Source organism: Pseudorca crassidens, chromosome 7 (assembly GCF_039906515.1).
Source record: "Pseudorca crassidens isolate mPseCra1 chromosome 7, mPseCra1.hap1, whole genome shotgun sequence".
NCBI lineage: Eukaryota > Metazoa > Chordata > Mammalia > Artiodactyla > Delphinidae > Pseudorca > Pseudorca crassidens.
This window is the reverse complement of record NC_090302.1, coordinates 44,533,218-44,546,863: the sequence shown is the minus strand read 5'-3', so window position 1 is coordinate 44,546,863 and position 13,646 is coordinate 44,533,218. Positions and strand designations below refer to the sequence as shown.

General features: G+C 41.2%; 1 long non-coding RNA gene across 1 annotated transcript in view; it reads left to right on the top strand.

The window, feature by feature from the left end:
- Window positions 1-11,611, top strand: part of LOC137227034 (uncharacterized) — a 136,415-nt gene extending 124,804 nt beyond the window's left edge. The window contains exon 3 of the long non-coding RNA XR_010944661.1: window positions 11,377-11,611. This is a non-coding gene — a long non-coding RNA (uncharacterized lncRNA). The remainder of the gene's footprint in view (window positions 1-11,376) is intronic.
- Window positions 11,612-13,646: the final 2,035 nt, after the last annotated feature.

Here is a 13,646-nt window from a genome sequence, read left to right as displayed (position 1 = left end):
AAAGACCTAGATAAACACCTTTCTTCCACAAACTACAGAAAACAGTAGGTCGTATTGCATTTTCATTAGATGTTTAATTATCATAGTCCCTCACAAAACATTTTATCTACAACTTCTAAATTCATTTCACTTGAGATCACAGGAGTTAGTCTATTAGAGTGATTTTCAATAAAGGCTGGCTTTAAATTAAGACCGTCTGGCTTTCACAGATCAAGTAGCAGGTAGGAAATCTATTGTGCCCTCCAGACCACCAGGACTATAAACTGATTTGAAGCTCTGGCCTCATGGAATGTTTCCTCTCTGGGCAGCTATCCAGAGACAACAGTAAAGAGGGCAATTATCTTGTTTTGTAGTCATTCGTAGTAATTCTCTCTCATATCAAAACATTTCTTTTTCAAGTTTATTTATTTACTTACTTATTTATATATTTATTTTTTGCGGTACGCGGGCCTCTCACTGTTGTGGCCTCTCCCGTTGCTGAGCACAGGCTCCGGACGCGCAGGCTCAGCGGCCACGGCTCACGGGCTCAGCCGCTCCGCGGCATGTGGGATCCTCCCAGACTGGAGCACGACCCCGCGTCCCCTGCATCAGCAGGTGGACTCTCAACCACTGCGCCACCAGGGAAGCCCCAAGTTTATATTTTAAAACAAAAATTTTCTATTAATGTGAAAGAATCATCTGACAAATCTTTATTACATTTGTCAAAGGATATTTTGCTCCTGGGGGAATTATAAATCAGGATATGAACCTGAAAAAACATATCTAAAATCCCTATTATCACTGTTTTCCTAGATTTACTCTTATAGAGCAAGCAGCTGAGAACTGAAGAGGTAACCTTCCTTCCAGAGTTTCCAAGTAGGAAGGACAAAGGCTCTTATCTTCCTTGAAAAATTTGTGATAGCATCATATGTCATTAGGAAAATGAAAATTAAAACAACAGTGAGATACTAGCTACACACATATTAGAATGGTCGGTATCTGGAGCACTGACAGCACCGAATGCTGGCGAGGATGTGCAGCAATAGGAACTCTCATTCATTGCTGGTGGGAGTGCAAAATGGTACCAGCACTTTGGAAGACAGTTGGGTAGGTTCTAAAAAACTCTAAGCATCCTCTTACCATACGATCCAGCAACCGTGCTTCTTGTTACTTACCCAGAGGAATTGAAAACTTATGTCCACAAAAAAACCTGCACACAGATGTCTATAGCAGCTTTATTCATAATTGCCGAAACTTGGAAGCAACCAAGATGTCCTTCAGTAGTTGAATGGATAAACTTTTGTGTACCCAGAAAATGGAATACTATTCAGCATTAAGAAGAAATGAACTATCAAGCCGTGAAGACATAGAGAAAACTTAAATGCATATTACTAAATGAAAGAAGCCAAGCTGTAAATTCAAAATACTGTATGATTTCAACTGTATGACATTCTGGAAAAGGCAAAACTATGGAGACAGTAAAAAGATCAGTGGTTGCCAGAGGATGGATGGGGGTGTTAGGAGGGGTAGGCGAATAGGAGGAGCACAGAGGATTTTTAGGGCAGTGAAACTGCTTCATATGACACTATAATGGTGGATATATGTTATTACACATTTGTCCAAACACAGAATGTTCAACACCAAGAGTGAACCCTAATGTAAACTATGGCGTTTGGGGGATTTTGATTATGGTATAGGTTCATCAGTTGTAACAAATGTACCCCTCTGGTCGGGGATGTTGATAACGAGGAAAGCTATGTCTGGGTGGGGACATACGCATACATAGGGGGTATATGGGAAATCTCTGTATCTCTTCTCAATTTTTCTGTGACTCTAAGCCTGCTGTAACAAAAAGCCTTTTTTTTCCTAATATATAAATAAACCCAGCATTTATTTTTTAAAAATCTATTATAGTTTAATTTATGGACTAGAGAATGAAAAACATACCTGATTATGAAACAAAAGGATATTAACTCCAGATACTGCCTAGTCTTCATAAGGTCAAAGAACAGGGTGATTATCTAAGTTTTACGTCTTAAAAGTGATGGATCATGAAGAAAGGTTAATAGATATCTCATTCTGCCACTTCCAGAACAGGGCCAGGCCAGATTGCTAATTACCGGAGGGCCAAATAAACAGAGGGCACTCAGTTTTGGAAGACATCACTCATTCATTCCTTCCTTCATTGTACCCATTTTTTGTTCAATAAACAAGTGAAGGAACCCCATTTAGATGGCATAACAACATTCTGTGGGCATTTAGAACGTATCTTGAAGCAGCCTCTTCTGTATGAGAGCCCTTTCGCAAAGAACCTATCCAGCCAACAGGAAAAACCAGGAAAGCTAGCAGCTGCTTCAATTTGGGCAGGCCCTGATGGTTTATTCTGATGCAACAAGCAATGGAATCGAAACGTGGTATGGGAGGCAAAGACAAGAAAGAAGGAAAGGAAGTTTGGTGACTCTGCTTATACAGGAGCCTTCTCTCAGCATTAATGTAAGAAAAGGAAATGGCATTTTTATTTTCCATTAAAATTCAACAAGCATCAAAGTCAGAAAACAGATCGTCTCTCCCCATGGCTGGAAGCATAGAGAAACAGATGAGCAGGTGCGTTCTGCTGGGTGCTGCTGGGGGTTTCACTAACCCAGATCTGTCAACCTGTATGTGAGCACAAACTTGTAGGGAGGAGGAGAAGAGACTGAGGAGGGCTGGGTGGATCCCTGTTCAAGCAGACAAGCAAGCCCTCGGCAAGTTCTGGAAGACACTTCCTTCCTTCATTCCACAAGTCTGTACGGAATCCCTTCTGTGCACCAAGACGTGGCAGTGCTCTCAGGTTGCCCCCAGTCTAATGGAAGAGACAGATAAGCAAGCAGGCGATGGCAACACAGTGTTGAAGGGTTGTATGTAAGAGCTCTAAGAGCATAATCAAGGGCATTTACTTCTGACCTGGGTGGTTCAGGGAAGGCTTTGTAGGGGAGGTACCATCTAGGTTGATACCCAAAAGATGAATAAGCCAGGTGACACCCCAATAGTGTGGACAGGAGAGGGGGAGAGGGGAGCAGAGAGGAGGCAGCAGATGATGGCACTGGCAGAGTTCACAGCATGTTCAGACGCCTGGAGAAGAAAGGCAACGTGGCACGTTGGAAACCGACAAACAGTGCGTGAGGCTGAAGCATGTTCTGGAGAGAGAAGTGAGCTGAAGAGCTGAGGAAAGGAAGACCGGTGTACGTCACACTAAGGGCTTTGAATTGCAGCAAAGAGTCTCAAAGGCTCTGCTCCGGACACTCTCGGAACCTCTGTATAATGTGGACTGTGTGGAGGAGGGGCCGCACCCCACACATGGTGCCTCTCACATACCTCAGGGCACTGAAGAGAGTTGTTTATATCTCTCTTCACCCCAGATCAGTTATCAGTATCTGAAGGGCAAAGAACAGTCTTTGAAAATGTCTACATTTCCTCACTATGGGGGTAAATAACCTATCGGGACCTGCTGTGTTGAGGGCAGGACACAGGCAAAAGCACATAGGCAGAAGTGCTAGTCGCTTCAAAACAAGACAACCACCAACCTTTCCAGCACTCTGTGAATCCAGTGCCGTTGGTGGATAATAGTCATGGCAGGTGAACAGTGTAGTAATTGGCTCTTTGGACAACAATTGCACATTTCAAGACATTTCTCTGCCCTTTCAGTACATTAGCACTAATGAGGCCAGTTATCAAAACAACTGCCTGCCTTTCTCTAACAGGGCAGGCATTTCCCACCAGGGGGCAAACTATGAATCAATCCCTTGAAGATTTTTAAAAAGGTAACTATTTGAGAACAACTGTGATTTTGCGATCTTTGAGTAATCATATAGTGACTACGCAGGGAAAGGAAGCGGGCTGAATAGCAACAGCCTTAACGGTGCAGGAAGGATAGTTCATTCGTTCATTCAGACGTTTATGGAAACACCACTATGCATCAGGTGCTGGAAATTGAAAGACAGATCCAGCACTGATGCTGTGCTCAGGGCCTCACAGGATCGGTGGTGTGATGAGGGAGGGGGCACAGTCATTGTAACACAGCAGGGTAAGTGCTGTGACACGGACCTGTCAGAGGTCCTGGGGAAGCGGCGGGGCGGTGGATGGTGAAGGGGACATGGGCTCAGCCTGGGGCTGTCTAGTGGGTCGAATGGTGGCTCTCCCAAAGGTATGTCCACCCAGAACCTGTACACCTGAACTTATTTGGAAAAAGAGTCTTTGCAGATATAATTCAGTTAAGGATCTCCAGATGACATCATTCTGGATTCGGGTGGGTCTTAATCCTATGGCAGTGTCCCTGCAAGAGACAGAAAAGAAGACAAAGACATAGAAGAGAAGGCCATGTGAGGATGGAGGTGGAAAGAGTTTTGTTGCCAAAAGCTAAGGAATGCTTACAGCCACCAAGCTGGCAGAGCCAAGACAGGCCTCTCCCCTGGTGCCTTCAGAGGGAGTGTGGCTCCACCAACACCGTGATTTCAGACTTCTGACGTCTAGAGTCATGTGGGAATACATTTCTGTTGTCGGGCTTCCCTGGTGGCGCAGTGGTTGGGAGTCCGCCTGCCGACGCAGGGGACGCGGGTTCGTGCCCCGGTCCGGGAAGATCCCACATGCCGCGGAGCAGCTGGGCCCGTGAGCCATGGCCGCTGAGCCTGCGCGTCCGGAGCCTGTGCTCTGCCACGGGAGAGGCCACAACAGTGAGAGGCCCGCGTACCGCAAAAAAAAAAAAAATATTTATGTTGTTATAAGCCACTCAGTTGTTGGTCATTTATTACAGTAGCCTATAAACTAATACAGGGTGGAAACTGTGAAAAGTCAGAGAAACTTCTAGAAGAGAACATGCCTGAGTGAAGTCTTCAAAACAGAGGGAGCCAGCTGAAATGATTCGAGTGGGATTAGGAGGATGATGGACAAGAGGTAGGAATGGAAGGGCATGTGATGTGGTGTTCAAGGAAGTGTCTTGAAAAATTAAAGCAGTGATGCTGAAAACGTACTTGTACCTGATTATCTCATGGCTGAGTTGATGTGGCCAAAGAGAAAAGGCTTATATGTAGGCACATGCTTCAGAAAAGATTTCTGTGGACAAATAGGTTTGGAAAATGATGTATTATATATACTATTTGTATTTTAGAGATCCAGAGTTCACATAAACATATTGACACCTCATGGAAATTCTCTTTCCCCTAGACTTTTAAACTTTGTGCCTGTGTGTGTGTGTGTGTGTGTGTGTGTGTGTGTGTGCGCGCGCGCGTGTGTGTGTGTGTGTGTGTGTGTGAAATACCTACTAACAGCTCAAGGAAAACAGCACTTCCAGAGCATGTTTAGGAAACAATGCCCCAGATAATGTTTGGAGGATGTTAGGAAGACTCCCTCATGCCTACCAGTATGAAACCAAACTGTCAGGGCTCTTTTCTTTTTTTGTTTTTTTTTTGTAATTATGGGAGGGTTTTTTTGTGATTGTAATAATTGTATATTTTTTGTAATTTATAATGACAACTTTTTTTTAAAGTATTTTTTGGTAGTTGTTAAAAGACTAATCGTTTGCTTCTAGGAGTTTACCCTTTAGGCCGAGGCCTTAGAAGTTGTGAAAAGCTGATTCTTTTTGCAAAATGGGTTTAAATCAGGACTAGTGTGAGAGGCCATGAAATGTCCTGAGAAGAGTAAAAGGCTCAACCTCAGCATGGCCATTGGTGGACGGAGGGGTGAGGATGCAGGTGGAGAAAGTCCTGGGGAGAGTAACAGCCAGTTCTGGTGTCTCCAGGGTCTGGCGGCACCAAAACTGTGTTCACTCAGCCACTGACTCACTTTGACTAAGTGAGGTTTGTTTTTGTAGCTCTTTCATTCTGATTTCTGCTCCCTTAGGGGGTCTGAGAGAGTGATCTCCATGACTATGTCCTGGGAGCAGGGCATGCGCCAGTGTCCTGGTCATCTGCTCTGGCTTCTCCTAGGATACTGCAATTTTTCCTCAGGGTGAGCAGAAGAAGAATGACTTTCAGAGGATGACATTTACAGATAAGTTCCGTTTGAGGGAAACAAACTGCAAATGTGCAATGATCCAGCCAAAGATAATTGAAAAGATTTTATTTAAGTAACAACAACAAAACCTCCCAACCAATCAGTTCCTGAAACCTACATTTTATGGTGGTAACTTAAGTTACAATTAAATGATGCCAAGCAGCTCAGAGTCACTCCTGAGCACTCCCACATCATGGTCCCCAATTTAGTTCACTTGGGGCTTTTGGATTCTCAACCAAAAGCAACTTACAGAAAGAACTTTCTTCTGTGACAAACATTCAAAGCTGTTACAATTTGATCTGTCCTCTCTCTCTGTGTTTCTTTCTCTCGGCTTACTTTTAGCTTTGTGCTTGTTTGTTTTATAGATTAGGCCTGATTTTAAAGTATCTGTAAATCTTTCCCTAAGTAAAGGACAGCTTGCTACTCTGTATGCAAATGATATACATGCCTGCCTTAAAAATTCCAGATTGACTCTGAATTGACCCCGTGCTTTATCCCTCAGTGGAGAAAAATGAAAGGATATTTATAATACCTGTGGACATTGTGTAAGATACCAGTGGGAGTTTTCCCCAACAGTAGATGAATAGCAGAAACACGGGCAGACTAAAATGTGGCAGATATAGGCAAGAGGCAGATTGAAACTGATTTACATAGCTGGGTATTTCTTACTGTAGCTCTCTGCGGTTTCTCCCTTTCAGATACCTACAATGCTATAATTTTCTGTATAAATAAAGAATATAAAACTGAAAAAAAGCACACATATGATCACATACCAACAACTGAGCCCCCAAAAGTTTATAGTACAAGTTTCATTTTTTCTTTCTAAATATATTATAATTTTGAGGACAGCTTAAACAATTTTTACAGTAACCTTTTTACTACCTAGGGGCAAGCTACAAAAATCTCATTTATGTTGGAAGTTCATGTGCTTCAAAATACATACCCCACTGCACATCAGTTTTCACCATTAGCAGAAACGTTCTTTTTTTTTATTTTTTGAACCTCTTTTCTTCACACTGCCTTAAAAATTAAAATAGAGCAGAACACTGACCTGGGATGAAATATGGATTTTTTTATGCTTCTCTCAAACTCATATTTTATTAAGGTTATTGAAAATAAGATCACTTCACTTAAAAATGCCAGAGAAACCCAAAGGATAAAATTGCATGAGATTAACATACCTATTCTTATCCTACAACAAACATATCTCAGTCCAAACCTCAGAGTTTCTTGGACTACACTATTTCAGAGCTGCATTTTTTAGTGTTTAGTTTTGATTTCCGCAGTAGCACATTAACTGTCCCATGTTCTCAAATGAAAATGTTGAAATTCTCCAGGTCACTTCAGTAGTGGCTGGAACCAGAGTCTTCATATCCTAAGGATCATGAGTTAAGTCTCTTCCCTAAAAGTGTTGCATTCACTGGCTCACAGTGACGCGACTGGAAGTGCTGGGACTGAGCATCCCAAAAGGGCATGATTGGGAAGGTAATGAAAGACAATAATCTCCTTTCTTTGCCCCTTGTCTCCCTTCATGAGGACCTCCAACCCACCACCTGTTATGTCCAGGGCTCACAGACACCTTTCTATTCCCTTTATTTATCAAGAAACTATCTGATATCAGTCTCATTCACTGAGTGCCTAGCAATAAATGTTTGTTGTTGAATGAATAAATGAATGAGTGAATCCTTTACTTTCCAGTGTGTGGAGACTAATTAGAAAGAAAGATTAAAGAGGATGAAATGGGTCATACAGTATGAATAGATCTTTCTGGCAATAAAAGAAAGAAAATAAATCACACTTGGGTCTTCCAACCCCAGTCTTTTCTTCGTAGGGTAACTGGGAAGAAATATGGCTAAGAAGAGTTGATAACCTGTTTCAGGAGCAGAAGGAAAATGAGAGGTGACAGGAGAGGGATAGAACCTTCTGGTAGAAATCAAATTATTCCAATACTTTCCCATGTGTTCTGGCCTGATGTCATTATTGAGGGCAAAGGACTATTCAGAAGGGAAATTACTGTGGCATTATGATGTGTTCTACAGCAGGAAGGAAAGAAGTCAAAGTGCTTAGTGGAAGTTAGAGATATGTTTGCAATATATACAGGAGTAGCTGTACAGGCCCCTAAACTTCGTGGGAGAAAGACTGGGTTTGGCAAACCTGTCGCATTTGCTGACAGCTCTGCAGTGCAGGTAACGAAGCACGGAGCTACATTTCCTTGAGGTGAAAGCTCGGCCTCCTGGTTCCTAGGTGAGCTACTCTGGGCTTAAAACTGCCCTTTCTCTCTGTCTTTAACCTCCTGGTGGTCCCTTGTGTGGTAGGTGGGAGAGAAGAATGGGGAATCGTCAAGAGAAATGAGGTCACCCGCTTTGTGGGAAAGAAGAACTTAGGATTCCTCCATGCATGCTATGCTGAGTCAAGGGATGAGATTCCTTCCTACTTCCTTCTGGAGTAATCGTCAAAATGCTGTCTGTCTTGTGGGTCACCATCTCTTTACTGGGAGATGCCAGAGTTAAATAACATGTTGCCTTTACTGGGGGAATTTGAATTTTATGACATTTCTCTCATTAAGCAGTGAGAAAATTTGATCCTTGTTAATGGGAATTCTGTCATTATTATTCAGCTGCAGAAAAATTGAGGTGTTTTACCAAATCCTTCTTAGCCCTCTGCAAACAAAATGAGGAGGAAAGCTTCCTATTCTGCCTGTGCAAAGAGTGGCTGCTGGGAACAGAAGTGCCGACTTCAACCTAAAAGGGGTCTAGACGCCTTACACTGTGATTCTGCATCTCTTACCTTACAAGAAAGAGAAGAACAGCAGACCCTGACATCCAGGAGCTGGTCTGATACTCACAGTCAGTCCTCAGTGTTGTTAGAAGCTGGGCTGGTGCTCACAGCTGGACATGCTATTCTCCTGTTGGACATAAACAATCTCACTGAACACAAGCATCAGGCAAGAGCGCTCTCAGCCCGTGATAAAATGAGAAAACTCGAGCCCACTTCATAATTTTGTTGAGCACAGAGAAAAAAAAAATCACCGTGTAATCCACAGAGTACCAAACATCCCCTTTCTTGGCTAATATGAAGGACTGCTACTTCTTTTCCAATTACAGCTCACTCTAGTCTGCCTTATTTATAGGTACAATTTATTGAGAATTGTTGCCAATTGAGAATTGTTTCAGACAGCCTTCAATCCAGAGACAGCCCCTACTTCCTTAGACCCTGCCTCAAAATACTATAAGTCCTTTCTAATACTCTCTTATTGAGATACCCACAGTTCCTTGTGGTGGGTGTTCTCCTTTGCTAATAAACCCCCAACTTGTTCATCCACGGATGTGTACCTGGTAGCCTTTGGCTGGAGTGAATTGACATCTCACTGTTCCTGAAGTGTGATAGCCTTCTGTTGGACACTTCAGGACTTTGGTCATTGCTTTTCACACACCTGCTGCTAATACCTGAATTAGAAGACTGACATAGGCTATAGATACATGAAAGTTAGGACTCTGATTTGCAAATGAAAGAAAACCTAACCCGAAAACTCACTAAGAAAAAAAAAAAGGTCATTTTCTTGAGAGTCATTATCTCATTTAATGAAATGAGAGTCATTATCTCATTTAATGAAAAATTCCAGGGATACATCTGGCTTCGAGAAAGTCTGTATTAAAGGACATCCTGCCATTTGCAACATGGATGGACTTTGAGGACATTAGGCTAAGTGAGATAAATCAGACAAAGAATGGCAAATACTGTATAATATCACTTACATGTGGAATCTAAAAAAGCCAAACTTGTAAAAATAGAGAGTAAAATGGTGGTTACCAGGGGCTGGGAGGGGGGATATGAGAGGTATTGTTTAAGGGTACAAATTGCAACTAGTAATAAATAAGTCCTAGAGATCTAATGTGCAGTATAGTAAATATAGACCACAGTATTATATTATAATCATCAAACTTTCTAAGATACTAGATCATAATTATTCCAACCACTAAAAAGAAACGATAATTATGTGATGTGATGGAAGTGGTAATTATCACTACGATGGCAATCATACTACAATATATAAATGTATTGTATCAACATGTTGTATATCTTAAATTTTTACAACATTATATGTCAAATATATTTCAAGAAAAAAGAAAGTCTGTGTAGGAGATTGAAACAACATAATCAAAAATTGTTTCTCTCCATTTCTCATACATTTTTCTACTGTATTGGAAACGTTCATGTTTTTTGTTGGTTCTTATAAGCCTGCCACAATGCATCAGGAAAGTGCACTGCTCAAATGGCCTAGCCTGGGTCATGTGATCCCCCTCTGTAACTAGAAATGATCCCACCCAGGCCAAATGGAGCAAGAGCTTGAGATATGGGAACTGTCAGGCTGAAGTTCATTGCACATTATGAATCTTACTGGGGGCAGGGATTTGAGAGGCAGCGACTGAAAGCTGGAGCAAAGAGAGTTTGTGGAAGCACAGGTTTTAGAAGCTGTATAGATGAAAGGAAAACCCTAGTCCTGCCCATGCTTGCTGGTATAGCACTACTCTAAGTAGCATTTTAGGGCTGGACGGACGTTGATGGGGGAAATACCAGAAAAAGAGTTCAGGGGATATGTGGAAGCTAAGAGCAAGATTTTAATGTTTAAAGTACAGTTGATCCTTGAACAACATGGAGTTAGGGGCATCCACTCTCCACGCAGTCAAAAGAGTCCACGTTTAACTTATCGTCATTGGCCCTCTCTATTGGAGGTTCCTCTGTACCCGTGGATTCAACCAACCTTAGATCATAGTGTAGTGTAGTAGTGCGATAGTATTTACTATTGAAAAAAATCCACGTATAAGTGGCCCCATGCAGTTCAAACCTGTGTTGTTCAGGGTTCAACTGTATAATTATGTGGGTCCAGTGTTTTCCATTAAGAAGTGAATACACACATAATAAAACAGGCTCTACGGAAGCAAGAAGTGACCTAGTTTTCCTCTGCCTGGACAGCTCTCCCTGTCACTCTTCACTGCTTTCCTAGTCTTCCTCAGGTCCCAGCTAAAGAACGTATCATCTGGGCAAGTCTTTCCCAATCCTTTAAAGGTCAGATTCCATCTGCTATAAATTTCATAGTATAATTCCTCTAAAATTTGCACAGCATTTATCACAGTTTTAATCTTCAATTTATTTATGTAATTGCTTGCTTAGTATCTGATTTCTCTATTAGACAGCAGGGTCCAGGAGGGCAAGGTTTTTGCACCTAGTGTCTTATCTGGCACATATGAGGTGTATGCATTGGATATTTACTGATAAATTTATAAGCAAACACCCCAACAGGTGCTTTTAAAAGTGTTTAAAAGCATTCTATACTCTTCTAATACAGACTGTGTTATTGTCTCCTTAAAGGTCATAAAGGGTGAACAGATATTCAGCCACATCAGATGAGAGATCTGAAGTCTACATTATGACCTGAGGACAGAACAATGCCTTTCAGCTTTATAATCATGAGGATTGCTACCAAATGACTGCTTGGAGTTCCTGTTCTTGGCAACACCATGATGCTACAGGAGACCTGAGTCCGAAGGTTGCCTGTTTTATTTCAGGTCAGCTGAGCAAGAACCAAGTGAGTATCATTGACCTGACAACATACACCAATGGCTTCTCACACGCACTGAAGGTTTTTTTGGGTTTGTTTGTAGCCTCTATTCCTAGTGACATGGTTCTTTGTAACAAGTAAACTAAGACATTTGTCTGTGACAGTGATTTTCAAACCATCACTGGGGAAGTAGCAGTTTTTGAATTTCCAAACTGTTGAGGAATACCGTTTTAAGATACAATAAAAGTAAATTACTAGTAAACAAAAATACACAAAATACACGCCTAAGTTTTTATAGGTGAAACAAAACTACTATGTCAAGTTGCTAAGAAAAGTTTCTGAACACTCTCAGTTGTGTACTTTTCTTGTTTCTCGTGGCAACCTTACTTAATCTACAACTGATATCTTACTATTTGCAATGGCAGAAAAGTCTCAAGACACCAGTTCAGTTCACACGTATTGTGTGTGAAACCCCCAGCAAATTGTTGTCTCTCTCACCAAATGAGTCTGTAAAGGTACGAAAGTCAATATCAGCAGATAAGCTTTCTGTTCATACAGTGCAATTTGAGAAGGTAACAGGAGTGTTATGGGGCTCCACATGACTATTTAACATTTTTTCTATCAAATATTAAATATTAAAAATTCAGTGGAAAACACAGAAGATACCTAAAGAGTATGAAGTGAGTGAAGCATTTTATATTTGGCCAATGTTTTAAAACTCATTATCCACTTTAAAAAATAAAATGCATATTTGTTTAAAATCTGGGGCTTCCATTTCTATTACCCTAGAATTTAAATATAAAGAAAGAGGTGGACTAAAGCACTATAACATATTGCCCTCTTACAACAAATTTCAGATCATAAGAATGGTAAATGTGGTGCTGTTAAAATGATTTTGTTAACTTGTGGCCAGTACGACAAGACACTTCATTTCAAATCATTGGTTTTCTAGACAAAACATACCACTGGGATGAAATCACATTTCCTTTGACAATCTGTAGGAAAAGGAAGGATCTGTGGGAGAACTACATTATCATAATTGTGAGATTAAAAAGACACACACAGCTAGCATCCAAGTTATCCAACACTGGGAGCCTGTAAAGCTTGATTATTGCAAAGGTGGATTGGCATATTAATTAAAAAGAAGACTGACATTTGAAGCATATTTTAGATTTCATGGCAAACTTCGTCATTCTAAATATAGTTTCAGATAATTATGACACATTTGGTGTTAAGCTATTTTAGAATTCAAAACACTTCCATCTTGGAATGGTTGCAACAAATCAGGGTGTTTGATCAAGGCTGCAGAGAAAAGACAGTGGATTTAATATTCCAGGTCTCCTCATATTCTGCTTTTAGCTTTTATTTTCTGTGCAGGTTAAGTTGATAGAGCTTTTGCAAGGTGATGGTATTCTGAGTGCAAATGGGATTTGACATTTTGAGTGTAAATAAGAATGGTTTGTCTTCCTGCAATATAAGTCACTTTTCACCAGCAGTTTAAATAAAGTGAAACCCACAGAAATGTAGGGTTATTCATTTTCTTGTAAACCATCCTGAACTTCATTTTCTTCAGTTGTAAAATCAAGCTGTTAGACAAGATACTCTCCAAAGTCCCTTCCAGCGCTAATATTTCAAGGATTGAGTTGTCAGACATTCGGGTTTAAGTCCTGGCTTTGTCTCTTTACTCCCTGTGTGATCAGGGAGAGGTTGCTTAAACTCTGTAAATCTCAGTTTGCTTGGCTCTAAGATAGGGGTTAAATAATTATTTCAGCACATATTTATTGAGTTTCTCTTTTGTGCAAGGCAGTGAGGGCACTGGTGTGGATGTGGCGGAAATGGTCCCTGCTCTTGTAGAGTTTACATTCATCCATTAATTCATTCGTTCATTCAACAAGTATTATTGAGTGCCTACCATTTATCAGGCAATGTGGTGGGTGCTGGGGATACATCAGAAGATATTCGTAGCGTGGAGGCAAGTGGCCAAAAAGCCTCAGCAAACAGCAATAGGTACTATGATGGAAACAAACATGAAAATGAGAGGACAAGGCAGGAGCTATGTCCTTTATAAGGAGGTCAGAGA